Here is a 21,319-nt window from a genome sequence, read left to right on the forward strand (position 1 = left end):
GTGGGAATGAGAAACCCACTTGGGCTCATTGTGTGGTTATAGACAAACTGTCAGATTTCCTCGTTTGCTTATAGAGAAATGAAAATACTACTTCGACTGACCCATGAAAAGGGTTCTACTTGCTGAAGAAATACTGCACTCTACGTCGACTGATCTATGAAAATGGTTTTGGAATCTTTGTGAGCATAACTTGTTTCATGTCTCCTACACCAAAAAAGAGGGGAATTTTAGTTGGCACTCATCTACAAAGAACACTTAGTTGAAGCACCTCAACAAGGGTTTCGTGAGTTAATCAACATTCTGTCACACCAGTCTCCTTCACCCACTTCATGAACTGCTAATTTCATCTAAGGACTGAGTCTACCCATTCATCTAAAGCCTGCATGCCACATTCAACTAAGGCCTGCTTTTCTCAACTATATAAAGCCCATGTGTCATCACTGAATTTCTGAATTTGAACTTTGAACTGCCTTCTGAGTCTTTTGTGTTCACCACCGCTGTCATGGCCTGGCAGCCACAGGGCCTGAAGGTACTTGGTGCTCAATTCCCTGGGTCATTGTTTTTGGGTAGCCAAGAGGGGCCTAGCGTAGACCTAGTTTACCTTCCTCAGGTAGTGGGTTTTCAGTATTTCCATCACCTCAGGGTACAATTCTGCATCCCTGATCATTGAATATAACAGTAGCCTGACCCAGGAATACAGTAGTTGTAGCCTGTTCTCTGAATGGACGATAGTAGAGGAGGCCTGAAGGAACACTTCAAAGCAAAGCGGCCAGAGATCAAAGCTGTTGGATGTGTCAGGTAATAGGTCCAGCTTTTTTGGCTTCAGAAACTGCTCTATTATATTAAAAAAACATTGTCAATAAAATGGATTCACCATCAATTACTTCAAAGATTAGGTTATAGAGAAACTGATAGGGTTTTATTGACAACAGACTGGAGGTACATCCATGCTGGTCGACTGTCCTGGAGTGAGGAGGGAGTTGTGGCACAGTCGCCTTTATTCGGGGGTCAGTGGGAGGTACAGGCAAGGGGCATATCCTAGCACAGCCAAACATATCTACAGTGGTTTACCACAATGGCGGAGGAGAAGAAGCTGGTTATGTTGAGTGTGTGGCTATAGGCTCTTTTACTTCCTTCTTAATGGTAGTAATAAGAAAAGGACATGGCCAAGGTGGTTAGTGTCCTTGATGATAGAAGCTGCTTTCTTGAAACGTCGCCTCTTGAAGCTCAACATTGTTGTCAGTACACCACATTTTTCTGTTTCAAAGGTCACCTGTTGCTCACTTGTCCCATCTATGAGTTTATGTTTTGCATTTTTAAAATTTATTTCAAATTTTTATTTAAAAAAAAATTTAAATTGTTTTTTTTAGAAAATTTAGATACCACACGGTAACAGGCCTTTTCTGCCCATGAGTCCATGCCACCCAATTGACCTACAACCTGATACATTTTGAAGGGTGGGAAAAAACCGGAGCAACCAATGCAGACACAAGGAGAGCGTACAAACTCCTTCCAGTGCCAGATTCGATCCATGTGCTGTCCCTTTGTGCAGTCATTTGCTGTTCTTCTTAGAGAATTCTCTCAGTTTTAAAATGGTCGGCTGAATTTAGATCTAACTCCTGAGCATGCATCAAAAACAGTATTATTTATATTCTGGACCCTGGAAATGCACTATTTATCAGTCAAGTAAAAACAATCATTTGCCAAAATCTACATTCCGTCCTTGGCCCATTCTTATGCTGCTACCGGCTTCTTAATCCAGGATCCTCAGTTCTACTGTGATGGAATATTTGTGAGATAAATTGGTAAAATTAGAGTAGATTACATACATACACACACTTTAAAACAGATCTTATTTGAAATTCAGAAGAATTCATATTCAGTGACTTTACAGAAACTATGGAGAATGCTATGTATATTTCACAAGTAAGTGTTAATTGAGTCAGATTGTCTGGGTTGGACCTTTTTGCAAGGCTTTTGACCTCACTCAGAGGTCATTGAAATGTTTGTTTACCTAAAACAACAGATGGACTAGAAGACTGACTCCTATTGTTTGCGGGAGAAGGAGGGGGTTTTGCAAGTGAGAGAGAGAAGGACATATGGCTGGCAGTTGGAATCTGAGATGGAGAGAGAGATACACAGCTGAAACATGCAGGAGAAGTTGGTTGGAAATGAAACAGAAGCTCTGGAGTGGCGGATGGCTGGAAGTGCTATCTGTCTGATGTTTTTTTTGGAATAAGCAGAACAGAAAGGAACTCTGTGATAGTCTAAAAGAAAGAGGTTATCATCTGGAGAACCCTGATGGGGCAAGTTTCATCAGCCAGACATTGAGGTGACTAATGGTAGTACCTCAGTTTTGGAAATCCTGGACAACACATCTCTCTCTGCAAACCTACAAGAACCTTCCTAAGTGGTAACCCTTTACCTTTTGAGCACCAAAGCCTGGTGAACTTTATACATGTTAAATTCTGTGCACAATATAAGTATTGCCTGCAACCAGTGAACTTGGAAGAATGAGAAGTGAGATTGAACTGTGAACCAAAGAACTTTTCTTAAATTTACACACACATTACATACATGTGCGCTTAGAATTAGAATGGGGTTAAGTTGGGTAATTAATAGTGATAAGTTAAATTTTGATTGTTTTCATGTTTAAAGATAATTAAAAACAACTTTTGTTGTGGTGAATATCCATTGCTGCTGTGTTTTGGGGTCCTTTGGGCTCATAACACTACTAATTTGTCCTTTATTGCAGTGCCAAATGCCCTTGGAAAATCCATATAAGTAATATCCTTTAATCAACATTTATTTCATCAACAGAAAAATAAACAGTCTAAAGATCAGATGAAATTCTTCCTGAATAAAATGCCAGGTTAGATAAAATGAGGTTGGGTAAATTAAAACATGCCTACTTAGCAGTTGTCATTGTATTGATATGTCTCATCTCCCTGGAATGAATAAAAATGGTTGTGCAAATTCAGCTCCAAGGGAAGAGATATGTAATCAGCTTGATGACTTATTTTGGTCTTGCAATTAAATATCTGCAAGTTTTCCCGAGGGTAGGGAATCTGATCAAAGAAATTTCCTGTTGGTTGTCACAAAGATCCTGCTGGGAAAATAGAATCATTTGACCTAACCCAGCATCAGCTCATTCGCGAGATATAAATTATGAGCCCAGCACTGTGGTAATGGCATACTCTGAATTTTTTAAATGTTAATTGTTAATTTCTACGCAAAGACAAAATCCGCTTCCTACACAGAGATGGTAGAATGCACGATAGAATGGGCAAGAGGGATTACAATATTTCAGTGCTCCATGAAAGGTTACAAGGCAGGATAGGATAAACTAATAGGATAAAAACTGATATCGCCAAGACTATTCAATAGGTCTATGATTAGCTGTGGAGAAAAGCAAGGGCATTAATGTTTCAGATCAATGACTTCATCAGAACTGAGGAAAATGTTTAAGAAGGAAGTGGTAATAAAGTTTAAGGAGAAAACAAGCAAGTTGTAGACCCACTGGGATAAAGTCCAAAATCAGCATTAGGACTCTATGCGAGAATATACAACCAGTTCCCACAAAAATGTACACAGAGGTGGTGGGAGATAAGTACCATCATCTTCACTGGAGAATCGGTTTCAGAGAGAAGAGAGTTTGCATTTGAGGATCTTAAAAGAAGTGGCCACACTGATTATCGACGCATTTACCGTAATCATCATATTTTAAAAATCCTTAGGAGGTGGAGAGGTACTGAACAATTGGAAAACTGCCAAGGTTATTCATAAAGGGTTGGAGGCAAAAAAAATGAGTTGACTACAAAGCAGTACCTCGTGCCTTTTTCGAGGGGCAGGCTTGAGGGACTGAGTGGTTTACTCTTGTTTTATTTTCTTGATTGTGATGTATTTTCATCTCCAGTACAAAATGATTGCATGTGATTTTTCCACATCATAATTTCCAAGCAAATTGCTGCGGAGAGCTATTAAATAATAGTTAACAGGAATGCAGCACAGGTTAGCAGAGCGGTTGATGCAATGCCGTGAGCATGACAGTGACCCAGGTTCGAATCCAGCGCCCTGGGTAAGGAGTTTGTATATTCTCCCCAGGTCTGCGTGGGTTTCCTCCGGGTCCTTCGGTTCCCTCCCATCATTCAAAGCCATACAGGGCTTGTAGGTTAATTAGTATTTGGGCAGCATGGGCTCATGGACCAGAATGGCCTGTTACTGTGCTGCATAGCTAAATTAAAATGAAATTGTAACAGTGCTCCGTAATTTCCTGCACCCTCAGGAAGGAACAGCTTTAAAGCCAAATTGGCAACGTTTTGGGAATAAGTTTCAATAAGTATTCTCAGTTGGGGAAGCTGCATGTCAAAGAAAGACTTAAGCATCTGGAAAGTCAAATAAAATCCTTTGAAAAAGAAAATAATATCAGTCATAGCATGTGCTCTGAAAGTTTATTTTAAAAAGCAGTAGCGGAAAAGCGAAGTGAATCTCATTGGTCAAAGCAAAACTCCTCTGGAAGGAAAAGAAAACAGAATACTGTAGATGTGTGAAATTTAAAATAAAAATAATAAATGGTGAAAATATTCATCAACATCTGTGGAAAGTGAGACAGATACTATGTCTGGTTGACGAACTTCATTAGATCTGAGTTTATCATTTTGGGATGGATTCAGTCATGGAAATGGAAATGATTTGCGAAGATAGCCCAGAAGTCATCCTTCTAACATTTAAAAAACAAGACACAATCTTGCTGTTTTTAAGATCCATTTTCAGGAGATCCATGTTTTTGTATTTTATCTGTGAAAATATGTTTTTTTCCATGTCCAAAGTTGAATTGTTTGCTGTACCTTAAACTTCTGGAAATTGTGCCTTATTGAACATGAACTTTTTGAGATTTAGTAGAATAAAGTATCATAAAATGTGAATTTAATCAGGAAACATTTTCTCTTGAAAGCAAATCCTGTAGGTTTTGCAAATCCTGCAATGAAATAAAAAATGCTTGAATCACTCAATAAGTCGGACAGCATATCTGGAGATAGAAATAAGATTTGGTGTTTCAACATTTCATTAGAAATTTTCCCAAGATTCTCTGGAGCATTATAGGCTGAGAGGAGGACTAGTTGAATTTTATAAGATTGTGAGAGTCATATTTAAAGTAGACAGTCCAAGTGTCACAAGATCACAAGATATAGGAGCAGAAGTAAGCCCATCGAGTCCTCTCTGCCATTCTAATCAAGAGCTGATCTATCCTCTTGCTCGGCTTTCACCCAGTAAGCCTTGATGCCCTGACTCATCAAATACCTGTCAATCTCTGCCTTTAATACTCCCAATAACCCCTCTTGCACATCCACATGTGGCAACAGACTCATGACCCTATGACTAAAGAAAATTTTCCGCGTCTCTGTTTTAGATTTACATCTTTTTATTCTGAATTATACCCCTTCGTCTGAGACTCCCCTACCATGGGAAACATCCTTGCCACATCTATTCTGTTCAGCCCTTTCAGCATTCAAATTTGTCTGAGGTCTCCCCTTGTCCTTTTGCACTCCAACGAGTACAGTCCATGAGCCGTCAATTGTTCCTCATGTGCTAACAAAATTAATTGATTCAGAGACATCGAGTATCATTTCACAGATGATATTTCTCATAAGCAGTTCACACTGCTCACTGACACTTAAATCTACTTCTACAAGCACTATGTTTAGATAGACAATCAAGCTGCAACAGAAAATGGGTTCGCATCATGGAATGAACGTGTTGAAAACTACATCAAGACCTTTATTATGAGGGTGGGAAAGTAGGGGAAAAAGGGGAGAAAATGCCACTGTCTATATTTAAGAGGGAAATGTTTGTATGTATTTTCATTGATATGGTTCACACTGTGAAAAATAAAACAAATTAGAAAAAAGACCTTTATTACCATTTTTGTCTTTTAAAATCTTAGTTTTGCATAATTTGAATACGCCAATAACCACTGTTAACATCCCTGACTAAGGCTACAACTTACAGTAGCTTCTCGTGGGGCTACTCGGTCAGTTTAGCGGTTACAGGGTTCGAATACCACACTGTCTGTAAGGAGTTTGTACTGTGACAGAGTATATAGAAATGTTTTTGGGAGATAAATTGGGAAAGGTTTGTTAGAGAAGGTCACATACAAAGACTAAAACATATTATTTGAAATACTGGAGACACCTTTTTGCAAGAGATTTAACGAGTGCTCAAAAGACGTCACTAATGATATATCATTTATCAAGGGAATAGATGAAAGAGCAGGCTGGAGCTGCTATTGTAAGAGGGTCAGGATTTCGCTGAGTGAGAGAGAGAGTGAGAGAGAGAGTGAGAGAGAGAGTGAGAGAGAGAGTGAGAGAGAGAGTGAGAGAGAGAGTGAGAGAGAGAGTGAGAGAGAGAGTGAGAGAGAGAGTGAGTGAGAGAGTGAGTGAGAGAGAGTGAGAGAAAAAAAATTGCTGGGACTGAAACAGGACAAGCTGGCATGCTTTTGGAAGATAGCCTGGTCAAAGCCCTTGTGGTTCATGCAAGAGGAGAGGACTGGCTGCCTCATGTTTCACTTGGAATAAGAGAAACAAAAAAGAACTCTGTGGTGACCTGAAAGAAAGAGGCTATTATCAGCAAGACACTGGAGTGGCTGATGGAAGTACATTAATTGTGGATGTCCTGGAACAACACCTCTCTCTGAAAACCAACAAGAACCTTCGTGAGCAGTTAGTAGCTTTTGAGCACCAAAGTCTGATGAACTTTATACATGTTAAATTCTGTGCACAGTATAAGAATTGCTTGCAACCAGTAAACTTGGAGGAATGAGAAGTGAGGTTGGACTGTGAACTTTTCTGAACTTACACACACATTACGTACATGTGTGCTTAGAATTAGAAGGGGGTTAAGTTTGGTAAAGTAAGTTAATAGTGATAAGTTAAAGTTTGATTCTGTTTTCATGTTTAAAGATAATTAAAAGCAACTTTTGTTTAAGTAATCATTTGTCTTGGTGAATATCACTGCTGGATTTATGGGTCCTCTGGGCTCGTACCAATAAGTTCTCCCTGTGCCTGTGTGGGTTTTCCCCGGCAGCTCAGGTTTCCTCCCACCCTTCTAAATATTCTGGGGTGTAGGTCAATTGGGGTTTAATTGGGAAGCACGGGCTTGTGGACTGAAAGGGCCTGTTACCACGCTGGATGTCTAAATTTAAATAATATCTCATTGAACAGATGCTGTATTAAAGGAGGCTGTCTGCCTTTCAATCCTTTCTTTCTAAAATTTCTTCCAAACAAAGGGTAAAGATGCTAAATAGTAGAGGAAAGGCATTAAAAGTAAGAGGGGGAGTTCAAATATATGTTAAGCATATTTTTTACAGAGAATAGATGATTGCTAGAATGGGGGGGCATGATAGAAGCTTCCAGAGAGACAGGTGAATATACAGGGAATGGAGGGGTGTGCATGAATTTGTGTACAGGCAGAAAAAGCGGCACAGTTAGTATATAAATTAGCATAACACTGCTTCAGCTCCAGCAACCAAGGTTCGAATCCACCGCCGTCTGCAGGGAGTTTGTACATTCTCCCCGTCTCTGCATGGGTTTCTAGGTGCTCTGGTTTCCTCACCCCTCAAAACGTACCAGGGTTGTAGGTCTAATTGATTGGCATAGGCTTGTGGGCTGAAAGTGTCTGTCAATGTGCTGTATGCCAAACTTAAAAGAGTTTAGTTTAACTTAGTGGAGTCATCGTAGTCCAAAGGGCCTATTCCTGTTCAATGTTCTATCAAATATAGTTTATTTTTCTCCTTCTAAAACTTGAATGCTCCTGGAGTTCAAGAACACTGATCTCTCCATGTGAACTTGAGCTCTGAGAACAAATAGTTTTTTTTTGTGTTCATTGTTCCACAGGAGAAAGAGTGGTGGAAACCTTCAGCAGTTAATTAAGCTGTCTGGCAGGTGTTGGCAAGTATATTGATTGCTGTAGCTGATTCAGTGGGGCAATGCCATTAACTCACTCCGGCCTTTTGCCCACTCTGTTCTGAAAAATACAGATTGGAGGGTGTCCAATTAAAAAGGATAAATACAGCCAAGAATGGCTGGATCCCTTTATTCTGGCCAAGATGAGCAAATGGAATACTTTCACCCTGAACGTGGCTGGGCAAACGGCTCCTATAAAAATGCTCAAGATCTTGAATATTGTGGATGAGGCATGTTCAAATGGTCTTTCTGAAAATGGCCTGTACAAGACCTCAGCACAAAGAAGAGAAGCTTTCTTTGAAAGTCCATTTCACACAATCTTCAAGCAGAAAAACGATCAGCATTGTAGAGCAGTCACACATTTTGTGACTTCTGAGTCCTTCTGAGTCAGGTTTTTCCTTCATTACAATGTGCTGATCCCCTCTGTGAAAGGCTCATATTCTCAACTCTCCTGCTGCTCATCTTTTCTCATTTAATTCCAATCATGATTTTCTGGCAAGTTCCTCTGTCTGTGAATAATGCAGTTCTTCATAAATGGCAACAACGATCCTGGAAGGTCATTGAATCTTCACAGTCAAGCTTTTTGGTTACTGTGTTGAGGCGTATCAATCAATAATTATAGATTGGCTCTTCATTCCAATGTTCCACCCCCCCCCCCACCAACACCAACACTTAATTGGAGTTATTTTTTCGACCAGGCTCAGTGAAGATCTGTGTGGTGAAAGGCGTTTTCATAGATGTACGGACTGGCCAGTCTGAACGTACTTGACCTTCCCTAATGCCTCCCTTGGCTCCTCCCCGGATTTCCTAGTAAAGGTGGGTGAGCCCAGACTTGCTCCCTCTTCCTCCTGTACCTGGAACCTGGCCAAGTCACTCAGAGTTTTAGTAATTAAAGCCGTTTAATCACTCCATGTTGATGTGATTATTATGTGCACCACAATCTCCTCTTTTTTCCTTCATTCTGGTCCCAATCTAGAAGAGAAGTAAAATTAATTACTACATTCTTCAGTCAAATTTACCAACCCAATCTAAAATGGGAAGTCAAGAAAATATGGTCCATGTAAAACTGGATGTGTCATGCATTTACTGTTGCCCCTCACACCAGCCCCACTTTTCCAGGTGTCTTTCACAGTTGAGATCCTCCATCTGTAACACAACGGTGTCAAGGTCTCAAATCTCAGTGGCTAAGTGTTTGAACGCCTTCTGACACTGACGTGCTCTTATAAGGAATCCACAAAAGTGCTGGAGAAACTCAATAGGTCATCTGTAAAGGTAACCAACGTTTCAGGCCTGAGCCCTTTGTCAAGTAAAGTTATTCTTAACTTCCCATAGATCCTGTGTGACCTGCTGGGATTCTCCAGTACTTTTAGGTCTTGCACTACAATCCCAGCGTCTGCAGATTTTCCTGTTTAACTCTTGTCCACCATGTCTTTTTGGTCATTTCCATTGTACCTTAATGTCTTTGCTGATCAGAATAATTAAAATAATTGAAATATAAGAAAATGATCTAAAAAGCTGCAGGTGAATTTTGCAGGCAACCAGTGTACATTGAATATGACTGGGAGTTTTCTGTAGAAATTTTGTTGAGTAGAACACAATGTAATGTTGGTCAAGGCAATAGAAGCAATTGATGCATTTGGAACAGGAAAGAAAATTATTATTAAAAACTTAAAGTTCAAATTCAAATTTATTTATCATTAGATTGTACAAGTACAACCCGATGATGTAGCGTTCTCTGGACCTTGGTGCAATAACACTGCGAACACCAATACAGACATGACACACATAATACATATGCTTAATAGTTGTATACAAATATTAAATAAATAAATGTTATTGTTAGATTAATAATTGAGACATGGAGTGTTTGTACGAGCAGTTCATCTGTCGTTCAGCATTCTCACTGCCTGTCTGAATTAGCTGTTCCTCAGCCTGGTGGTGCTCACACTGATACTCCTGTATCGCCTTCACGACTAGAGTAGCTGAAAGATGCCGTGCGCAGGGTGGTCAGGGAAGCCCTCTTTAGATAATGATCCCAGTAACTCCCATTGATGGGGGGGGGGGGGGAGGAGGGCCCCAGAGATCATTCTGCCATTGTTATAGTCCTGTGGATTGACCTCCAATCTAATGCTCTGCAGCAACTGTACCACACTGTGATGCAGCCGGCCAAGATGCTCTCGATAGAACTCCTGTAGAAGGTTGACAGGATGGTGAGTGTACCCTTGTCTGCCTCAGTCTTCTTTGGGAGTGCAGTTATAAGTGAGGACATGTTTCGTGTCCAGGATAGATCAATTCTTTAATGGACTTTGAAAAACTTGGTGCTCTCTACTCTCTCCACTGCCAAGCTATTAACGTGTAGTGGAAGGTGGTCAATCCTGGTCCTTCCAAAGTCCACAATTATCTCCTTTATTTTGTCCACGTTGAGACTCAGGTTGTTGTTTTTACACCATATCTTAAGATTTTCTACTCGCACATCTCAAGATTTTCCACCTTTAGATGGGGCCAATTACAGTTGGAGCTGGATCTGGCAATGCAGTGTGAACAGGAGCGGGCTGAGCACACACCCCTGAGGTGCACTAGTGCTCAGTGTGATGGTGCTTGACATTTTGCTGCCTGTCCCAGAGAGACTGTGGCCTTTGTTAGGAAGTGTGGGATCCAGTTACAGAGAGTGGAGTTGAGTCCCATTGGGGGCAGCTTCTCCCCCAACCTCTGGGGTATGATCGTACTAAATGCTGAGCTGATGTGAATAAATAACAGCCTGATGAATGAGTGTTGTTCTCCAGGTGATACAGGACGGAATTGAGGGTCAAGGCTAAGGCATCATGAGTGGAACAGTTCCATTTGTAGACAAATTGAAATGAGTCAAGATTCCCTGGGGGTTGACTTTGATACATTACATCACCAGACACTCAAGGCATTTCATAATGGTTGAGGACAGTATCACACAGTGATAATCCTTGAAGCCTGTTACTGTCGCCTTCTTTGGCACCAGGATAATGGTGGCTGTCTTGAAACCCATGGGGACAAGGAACTGCTGCAGTGACATATTGAAGATATCTGTAAGGACCTCCATCAGTTGGTCCATACAGTCTTTCAGTACCTGACCAGGTAGACTATCTGGTACACCTTGGATAGTTTTCTCCTCACCTCAACTACAGCTTTGCAAGGGACCCATTCATAAGGAAAAGATAGAGCTTACTTTGGCATCAACCTGTTCTTCTCATCAAACCATGCATAGAAGGTGTCTGGGAGGAGGCTGTGATAGTACAGACCTATCACCAATGTATATAGTTACAGTATCTAGAGTATGTAATGACTGTGTTTACAGTGATTGGCTGAGAGCTTAGCCACGCCTACTGTCTGGGCCTTAAAGGGTTGTGTCCCTAGCCAGGTCGGATCATTCCGGACTGGTCGACCACCTGTGAAGAGCTCCTGTCTTTTGCTAATAAAAGCCTTGGTTTGGATCAACAAGTCTTTGGTTCTTTCGACGAGCTCTACAATTTTATTAGCAAAAATAATTTTTTTTGAAAGGGGATGGAGCGTTTAACTCGGCCAGAAAAACTTGATATCGACCCACAGTCAGCTACAGCCTTCAAAGCCTTTAAGTTCTGGCTGTTGAACTTTGAAAACTTCCTAAGGCTCATTGAGGTGGAGGATAACCAGCGCCCAAAAGCATAGCTGTCTTATGGTGTCCTTGAGAGTCTACGAGAACATCCAGGATGAGACCACTTACACTGTACGATCAACCAATGAACAGAGTTCATGCCTGGCTCGTGCTTGCGTCAAGGAAGCAACAGCCCGGCGAGTCCAGTAGGGCATATTTACAAGTAGTAAAGGCGTTGGGCGAGGACTGTAACTGTGTGGACAAAACTGCTGCCGAGATCACAAACGATCTCGTCCGGGATGCCTATGTGGCCGGGCTCCGATCGAACGAAGTGAGGCTGCGCTTGCTCGAACAAGCGGTAGAAAAACTAGAGGACGTGGCCTGGATTGCAATCACAATGGAGGATGCAGCCTTAAAGTCAAACAAGTTCTCTAGGGACTGGACCCCACGTTCTGATGTGAGCAGAGTGCCCTTCTACCCTACCACCCCCCAATATACTGTCGGCCTGTCGGCTGCTGCTACACTGCCCCCTGCGAACCCAAAATGTTATTTCTGCGGGAGGGACAAGCACAGCAGGTCCCAATGCCCAGCAAGAAAAGCCAGGTGCCAGAAGTGCCTTAAAAAGGGCCACTTTGCTGCAGTCTGTAGGTCTAAAATGGCCACCGGCAAACACAGTGCCCCATGTGAAGCCCAACCGCCACTATCCCATTCAAACTCTTCTTCCCCAGAGCTCTTGTCCAATGAGAGCGAGGGCTCCCCTGCACGGCAACACCTGACGTCACGGAGACGCCGAACCCAGAAGGGGCAGCCCACCCTCGCATCCATGATGTTGGCCCGCCTCTCGACCCGGCCTCAAACCCGACTGTAGCGCCCGCTATTGCCACGGCCACGACCACCCCCGGTGCCAACACTAACGCTACCACTGCCCGCTCCCCTGCTGCCGCTGCCCATGCCGCCGCCGCCCATGCCGCCGCCGGTGCGGCCACCGCGACCGACTGGGGACCCGCTGCGGCCAACCAGGTACTTGCCCTAGCGTCCATCGCCGACGACCGCTGGGGCCCAACCGCCGCGACCGACGACTTACCCACCGCCAACCGCGAGCAACAACCCCCACTACTTACCGTTCATCCGCCGATGCCGCCACAACAGCACCTCTGGGAGTATCTCCAACCTGCTCCTCCAGCGCTGACTGTGTCTATGATGTCATCCCGTTGCGTGACATTAACACGTGGAACTTCCCTGTCAACAGGATCAGTGGCTGCTTCTATAACACTAATTCAGCAATGCTCTCAACCCCTCACTAAAGCAATGGATCTGATTAAAGTGCATGGACACTACACCAATTGCTTATTTGACTCTGGGTCAACTGACAGTTTTATCCGGCCAGATCTGGCCCTCCGTTGCAGACTTAACATTATCCCCACTACCCAGAGATCTCATTAGCGACGAGGTCACACTCGACCGGGATAAAGGGGTATTGCATCACCACGCTGGAAGTACAGGGCGTAACGGTCACCCACTTCAAATTATTCATTCTTCCCCAATTGTGTGCCCCAGTGTTGCTGGGATTAGACTTTCAGTGTCAGTTTCGAATGGTGTCCCTACACTTTGAGGGACCCCATGCCCCCCTTTCGGTCTGCCATCGCCCCACCCATGAAGCACCCGAGCAACTCGCCCTCGTGCCCCGGGGTCACTCCTGCAGCCTTTCCACACTCCGGATTTCCCTGCCAGCACTCTTCGCAAACCTTACCCCTGGCTGGAAGCCTGTGGCCACCAAAGGTCTGCAATATAGTTATGAAAACAGACAATTCATTAGGAGTGAGGTGCGTAGATTGCTGGAAGAGGGCATCATCGAACCCAGTTCAAGTCCCTGGAGAGCCCAGGTGGTGGTTGTCAAGAACGGGGTAAAGCTACGGATGGTGGTCGACTATAGCCAGACCATTAACCGCTTCATGCTCCTGGATGCGTACCCCCTGCCACGCATCATGGATGTGGTGAACCAGATCTTCCAATACCGCTTATTCTCCACCATTGACCTACGTTCGTCTACCACCAGCTCCCGATCTGCTGTGAGGACCGACCATTCACGGCCTTCGAAGCGAATGGGCGGCTGTATCAATTTCTCAGGGTACCATTTGGGGTCACGAATGGTGTTGTGGTCTTCCAGCGGGAAATGGACCGGATGGTGGACCAGAATGGGCGAACCGCAATCTTCCCGTATCTGGACAATGTCACCATCTGTGGCCACAACACGCAGGACCACAACGCCAACCTAGACAAATTTCTTCAAACTGCTGGTCGGCTGAACCTGACCTACAATTTTGACAAGTGTGTCTTCCGGATCACACGACTCACGATTCTAGGTTGCATGGTGGAGAACGGGAAAGTGATGCCAGATCCTGACCACATGCGTCCCCTAATGGACTTACCCCCCCCCCCCCCAAATCCAGAAAGCGCTCATATGCTGCCTGGGCTTTTTCTCATTTTACGCCCAATGGGTTCCACACTACGCCGACAAGGCGCGACCTCTTATCAAGACCACCTCCTTTCCCCTCTCGACCGAAGCCAGAGCGGCTTTCGATCTAATCAAATCCGACATCGCCACTCCATGCGATCGATGAGTCTGTCCCGTTTCAAGTCGAGAGCGATGCATCCAACTTCGCCCTGGCAGCCACCTTGAACCAGGCCGGTCGGCCTGTAGCCTTCTTCTCCAGAACCCTCCAGGGTCCAGAGAGTAGACACTCCTCGGTCGAGAAGGAGGCCCAGGCCATAGTTGAAGCGGTGCGGCGTTGGAGACATTACCGCGCTGGGAGGCGCTTTACACTGTTGACTGATCAACGTGCGGTCTCCTTCTTGTTCAGCAACACCCAGCGTGGTAAGATAAAAAAACGACAAAATCGCCAGATGGAGAATCGAACTCTCCACCTTTAACTATGACATCCTGTACCGGCCTGGTAAGCTCAACGACCCGCCTGACGCGCTCTCCAGGGGGACGTGCGCCAGTGTACAGACTACAGAAACTCCATGAGGCGCTCTGTCATTCAGGGGTCACTAGGTTTACCCACTTTGTGAAGGCGCGCAACCTACCCTACACAGTCGAGGAGATTCGCTCCATGACCCGAGCCTGTTCAGTGTGTGCTGAATGCAAGCCCCACTTCTTCCGTCCGGGGAACTCCCACATTATCAAAGCCACCCGCCCCTTTGAGCGTCTTAGCGTAGACTTTAAGGGGCCCCTACCGTCGACCAACCGTAATAACTACATCCTTATGGCTATCGACGAGTACTCCCACTTCCCGTTCGCTGTGCCCTGCCCAGACACCACCGCCACCTCAGTGATACAGGCCCTTCACAGTATTTTCGCCATTTTCGGGTACCCCAATTCCATCCACAGTGATAGGGGGTCCTCATTCATGAGCGCAGAGCTGCAAAAGTACCTTCTGGAGTGTGGTATCGCTTCAAGCAGGACCACCAGCAATAACCCACGCGGTAACGGCCAGGGCGAGAGGGAGAATGCCACCATCTGGAGAGCGGCTACACTGGCTCTCTGGTCTAAAGGTCTCCCCACCTCTCACTGGCAGGAGGTTCTCACTAGTGCCTTACACTCCATCTGCTCCCTCCTATGTACCGCAACAAATGCCACCCCCCACGAAAGGATGTTCCTTTTCCCGAGGAAATCCGAATCAGGAACCACTGTACCGGCATGGCTCACCGTCCCTGGCCCCGTCCTTTTGCGACGCCACATCCAGCACTCAAAGAACGACCCCTTGGTCGATCAAGTGACTCTACTCCACGTGAACCCGCATTACGCCTACGTTGAGTTCCCAGACGGGCGGGACGACACTGTTTCGGTGCGGGACCTAGCTCAGGATGCGGTAGGCCCAGCAACCCCCCAAACCCAACCTTCCCCAACTCTTTATTCCCCAGGCCCCGTGCCAGAACAGAAGGACCAACAGCACCCCAATGACCCGGGCCACCCTGCCGACAACACGGCTGGGGAATTGAATGAAGGAGCAGTCGCACCCGACGAGCCCACTGTCGACACCACTCCAGCGACCCCAATCCCGGCACCACGGCGGTCACGCCGGATGGTCAGACCCCCTGACCGCTACAGTCCTTAACTTACCCCTTACATTCATTCTCTCCCTCGTTTTTTTTTCTTTTCCTTCCCTTCTCCCTCTTCAGCCCTTCCACCCCAGGGTCAGTTCTCCAAGAAGGGGTGAATGTGATAGTACAGACCTATCACCAATGTATATAGTTACAGTATCTAGAGTGTAATGACTGTGCTTACAGCGATTGGCTGAGAGCTTAGCCACGCCTACTGTCTGGGTCTTAAAGGGTTGTGTCCCTAGCCAGGTCGGATCATTCCGGACTGGTCGGCCACCTGTGAAGAGCTCCTGTCTTTTGCTAATAAAAACCTTGGTTTGGATCAACAAGTCTTTGGTTCTTTCGACGAGCTCTACAGAGACGGTGTTGTCTTTAACGATCTGTTATGGTCTTGATCCCTTGCCACGTGATGTCGCACAGCTGATCGTAGATCCTCTGTGCGTACCCACACCGCCTTCTGGATTGCACGGGAGAGTTCAGCCCTGGCTGATCATCATGGTATCTTGTCTCCTGTCATGAGCTCTGAGAAGTGCTTGGGCCTCTGCATCCAACCATGATTTCTGGTTAGCAATGGTTGTACAGCATTTGATCTCTGTAACATCCTTGAAGCACTTGGTAATGTAGACAGTCACTGAGGTTATGTACTCCTTGATGTATACATGACCATTGTAGGTGGCCTCCTCTCTGAAACAGCTCCTGCCCATGCTCTCAAAGCAGTCCTGTTGCACTGCTGTGCACTCTCCATCACCGCCCCCCCCCCCCCCCCCCCCACTCTGGCACCTGCTGATCCCCTGGCGAACTGGCTTTGTTCATTTTAACAGTGGTGTGTATGCTGGGGTTAGCAGGATGGTTGATCAGATTTACCAAGGTGGGGGTGAGAAGCAGCCTTATAAGTACCAGGGACTCTGGTGTACACCTGATCCAGCGTGTTTTCTCCACCAGTGGCAAAGTGGACATGCTGTTGAAATCACGGTAGAATACTTTTCACATTGATGTGGTTGAAGTAATCAGCTAAGATCATGACATCATCAGGGTGGGATGTCTGGGCTTCACAAGGCTCTTTCAGGTGGCCTGAACACCCCCTTGCAAAGCCGCAGAATCTTCACCTTGCGGCTAAAGACATACTCACCTGAATGCACCCAGAGTGCCTCTGAGGTGCCGACAACAACCCTCTGGGAGGGATAATCACCGGAGCACTGCTCTGAGGCGCCTCTGGTTGAATAGGCCCTTTTGGGTGGACCAGGTAATACTGGAAGTAGCCTTTTAGGGCTGCCACCTGAAAGGTGAGTCTGCATGTTAAGATCTGGTCCTGCTGCCGCCCTCAAAACAGAGGGTCCACCTGAAAGGGCCTACAGATCTTCCTTCATAGCTGCACCCTCATTTGCTGAAGGCAGAATGTACACTGCGGCAATTAGCGTGGCCGGAAATTCCCTGGGCAGGTAGAAGAGTCTGCAAGACAAGAACAAAGCAGTAGGTTGGATCCTCGTCACCTTGACCTTGTTTGTTTTTTTAATGTGGAAAAGTTGATCAATTTGAATTTTGTCAGAAGAATCACCATTAAATTTGTTATTACATTTTAAACAACTGGAATTTCCAAGGCTTTCCTTATTGGTGCACATTCATACTCCTCTAGTCTTTCAATAATGATAATAACTTTGTGGCTGAGATTCATGAAGAACGCAGGCCTAGGTAATATGTGCAGAAGTTGCAAGAAAGCAAATGCATTTATTACATTCTTATCTGGAGATTGGCAATTACTGTGGAAATCTTTGAAGTTAAAATATGCATCAGACACTGACTGTCAATCACCAAGTTTTGAAAAACTTGAGTGGAACCTGGAGTAGGCTAATAAATGTGACATTTTATTTAGTTGAACCCACTGCAAAAATAAAAGGTGAGGGCAGAGAAACTGAAGAACAAGTAAAAATGAGAAAAAAATTGTATTGAATATCTCAGAGCATAAAATTTTTAAAAACATGTTTAGCCTCAGATTCTCCCATGTGTCTTCCAAAAATTGAAGAGATCATCTTTCAAAAAAAACTGATGTATCAGGTAGATAATAAATTTGCCATCAATGTTATTATTGATGTTTAAGTATGTTTTGTGTCAATTTTAACGACATTATACCTTCTTGAAATGCAAGAGAACCAAGGGTCTAATGAAAATAGGGAACAGTAAGATATTGTTACCAGGCAAAACAAAATAGTTCTAGAGAAATTGGCGAAACTGGAAGCTGATAAATCCCAATAACCTGCTGACATGCATACCAAAATTTTCTAAGAGATAACTCTAAAGTCAGGCACCTGGTAACGGGGTCTCAGACTCGGTGTATCGGAAAGGCAGAAGTGGCTGCACCAGAGAAGGCTGCCTGATCCTCAACCACTTGATGTCCGAGAAAGAACTTGATTTTTTTTCTTTTCTCCTTTTTTTGCAAAGTGAGGGGAATCTTTGCCAACTGTCGAATGGCATACGATAAAAGCTTTTCACTGTACCTCTAAGTAGATGGGACAATAATAATAAATCCAAATCTAAGCAGCTGCCTTGATTGAACCTTGTAGAATTTTACAGACAAAATTTGGGTGAATCTTTGTAGCATGTCTTCCAAAGTTGTTATGTCTTTTTGTTAATATAAGGAGTGCCAAACTGTCCATAGCAGTCCAGGTATGGAATGGCTCCTGGGGATTGCATAGCAGAAAATACAATCCCACTGATTGCCATATTTCAAAGTTCGCCTTTCGTTAAAATGACTGAGTAGGGGCAGGGAGAAGAGTCTTCAAATAAATATAAATTAACTGAGGAAATGGGTGGGAACATATAAAAACAGATTATTTTGTTTAAATGGGGACAGATCAGGAAAAGCTGATATTCAAAGACACATTTGTACACAGGACACATGCAGTAAGAAATTAGGAAGGTCATGAGTGTGCTGGAAGCAATGAAGAGTTCATGGTAGGGCACTGACTTGAAATGTTAAATTTGTTTTTTCTCTCTCTTGATGCTACCAAAACTGTTGTGTATGATAGAATTTAAATTTCTAAGTCAGATTTCCATTACTGACCTGTATTACAACAGGATTTGAGTATGGAAGTCAAGATGTCACACTGCTTACGAAGACCGTACCTGGAATGTTGTGGGCCTGAGTAAGTGCATCAAAGAGTTGTCAGATTGGTTCCTGGAATGAAGATTGAGTAGACTTGGTCTGTATTGGAGGGATGATGTAATTTCACTGAAAATAAAATTTGATACAAGGTTTATGATAGAGTCTAAGTAACAGTGCTTCTTGTAGAAGATTGGAAAGAATCACCACCCCTTTCTTCCTCCATGGATTGAATTTGAAACACACAATGTTTGATGGTTTGGGACGTAGCTTTCATTAAACGATCGGATAAACATGAAATGAAACATCATGCAAGAATAACTGGGGCAACTAAAAGAAGAAAGTAATGGTATAAACTGGATTGCTCTTTGAAAGGACTAACATGGAATTGAAAGGCCGAACGATCCTCGTTGTACTATTTTATAATTCTATGATTCTATTTCCAAATAAATACAGTATTAATTATGTAGAACATAGTGCTAAAATTCAAATTTATGTCTTACTAATTTAAGCAGTGAAATGAAGTTATGTGCCATGCCAGATTTCAATCTATGTGATTCTGAATGCTGAACATGTTAGAATAAATTAAGAAAAGAGTGGAGATTTGAACATTTTATGATTAATCAGTAGACCGAATCCTTCCAACTGATACTAGCTTTCAACTCTTTAAACTGTTCTTGATTCGCATCTACTTAAATGCTATTTGCTGGAATGCCTGGGGAATCTGTCTGCGTTCTCGAGTTCCTGATGTGTGGCTATCTCTTTTCCCAGCAGTTACATCTTGGTGCTAACAAGTGGCGATACATGCTGACACAACTGTTGTATGTTCCAGGAGCAAGGTGTTTTGTTGGAACTAGTCACGAAATAAGAAACGTGAGAGTGGAAATTAGCAATGTTTGGCTATTGCTCAAGGGCTAGAAAGATCCCAAACATTCTTCACAAGGAGATTTGCAGCAGCTCGCATCCTTACACGTGGCAGAACAAGCAATCACTAGTTGTCTCAAATGGCCTTTCGTCATTATCAGACGAACGCAGTTGAGACTGTGTTGCAAAGAGGATGCTGGAAAGCAGGCAAAGGCAAATCAGAACTCTCACTTTTGCTTTGTCTGCTGCACTAGCAGGGACCTCCTAGTGGCCGACCTTTTCAATTCTATACCCTATTGCTGTGCCGACCTGTCTGTGAAAATATGCACTGCCAAGCTGAGGGCGCCTGCAAATCAGAGAAACAACACCTTCTATTCCATCTGGGCATCCTTCACCAAGAAGGCATTAACATCGGCTCCTCTGGTTTCCGTTAGACCCATCCCCTGTCTCCCCCTCTTTCCCCCACCCTCTTGTCTCCTATCCTCCAGCTCTCTTCCCCATTCCCTCTTCATTCAGAGAGCTGTCCCCTCCCCCTATCACTTCCCAGTTTTTTTCTCTCTCTTCTGCCCTCCCACTCACAACCATTGCCTGTGGGCCTGCGCTCCGCTTGCTCATACCTTGACCAAGGGCTCAGGCCTGAAACATTGTTAAATGTATCTTTTCCATAAATAATGCATTTTTCACTGGCACTTTGCTGTACTGAGCATTTGTCTTTGTCTCCTTTGTGCCTGGCCTGATAATTCCAAAGGAAAACATCTCATCCTCCCTATCCGCTGAAGGAGAGAGCAGTTTGTAAATTACAATATGGAAAGTCTCTTGCAGAATGTTTGAACAGTTCCCAGTGGTTGGAGCTGGCAGGTGCATAACGTGTCAGGAAAATTACCAAAGTCCACAAACAGATATTTTCTCTGTTGGTCAGAAAGTTGAAACACTTTTTTTTCCTACAGCAGTTTGATGAAAAGCCTCTTAAATAAGTGTACAGCAAAAGACCAAGTGTAAATATTAAGTGCCTACTCAGTTAAAGCAAATTCCTCTCTTCCTCAGTGGAGTATGCTGCCAATGGCTTAACCACATGAACCAATGTCTTAAGAAAAGATTCAAATAACTTAAGAAAATCATAAAACTAAATGCAAAATAAACAACTTTGTCAAATGTGGCATCAGACCAGAGACTTACAAGAGTTAGATGATGATTACAGATCAAAATGAGCTCATGGGAATATTCTTCCATAATGTGATGCAACAAGATTAAATGTGGTGAATCTCAGGCACTAATTATTTTTGATGAAATGTGGAAGGAAGTTGTTTGAAGTACCTGCACTGCCTTTATTGTAATGGAAAAGCCGGAATCTTTCAGAAGCATTTTCGCTGCAGAATCATGTTTTAAAGTTGGGGTCCTTTGGCTCTCAGAAGGCCTCTTCATAATTTTCAAATATTTCATATTCCTGGTGCTGAAGCATACTAGCTGGTACAACTCCTCCCAGACTGCTATGCAAAGAAGACACAAAGTATTACTATATCTGAAACTATAGCTATGCCCTCAAAAATATTTATTTTAGAACATAAAACACCATAGCACAGTACAGGCCCTTTGGCCCTTGATGCTGTGCTGGTCCATATATTCTTTAAAAAAATTACTAAACCTTTCCTACCCCATAACCCTCTATTTTCCTTCCATCCATGTGGCTGT

The 21,319-nt window shown here is 43.9% G+C and overlaps 1 long non-coding RNA gene across 1 annotated transcript; it reads right to left on the reverse strand.

Annotated features, from left to right (window-relative positions):
• Positions 1-8,699: 8,699 nt before the first annotated feature.
• Positions 8,700-21,108, reverse strand: LOC138747281 (uncharacterized). Its single transcript, XR_011347405.1, has 4 exons — positions 20,945-21,108; positions 18,790-18,895; positions 16,799-17,118; positions 8,700-8,933 (listed from the first exon to the last, which is right to left on the reverse strand). It is a non-coding gene; the product is annotated as an uncharacterized lncRNA (long non-coding RNA).
• Between the last annotated feature and the right edge of the window lie 211 nt (positions 21,109-21,319).

The sequence above is a fragment of the Narcine bancroftii genome, chromosome 12, assembly GCF_036971445.1.
Source record: "Narcine bancroftii isolate sNarBan1 chromosome 12, sNarBan1.hap1, whole genome shotgun sequence".
NCBI lineage: Eukaryota > Metazoa > Chordata > Chondrichthyes > Torpediniformes > Narcinidae > Narcine > Narcine bancroftii.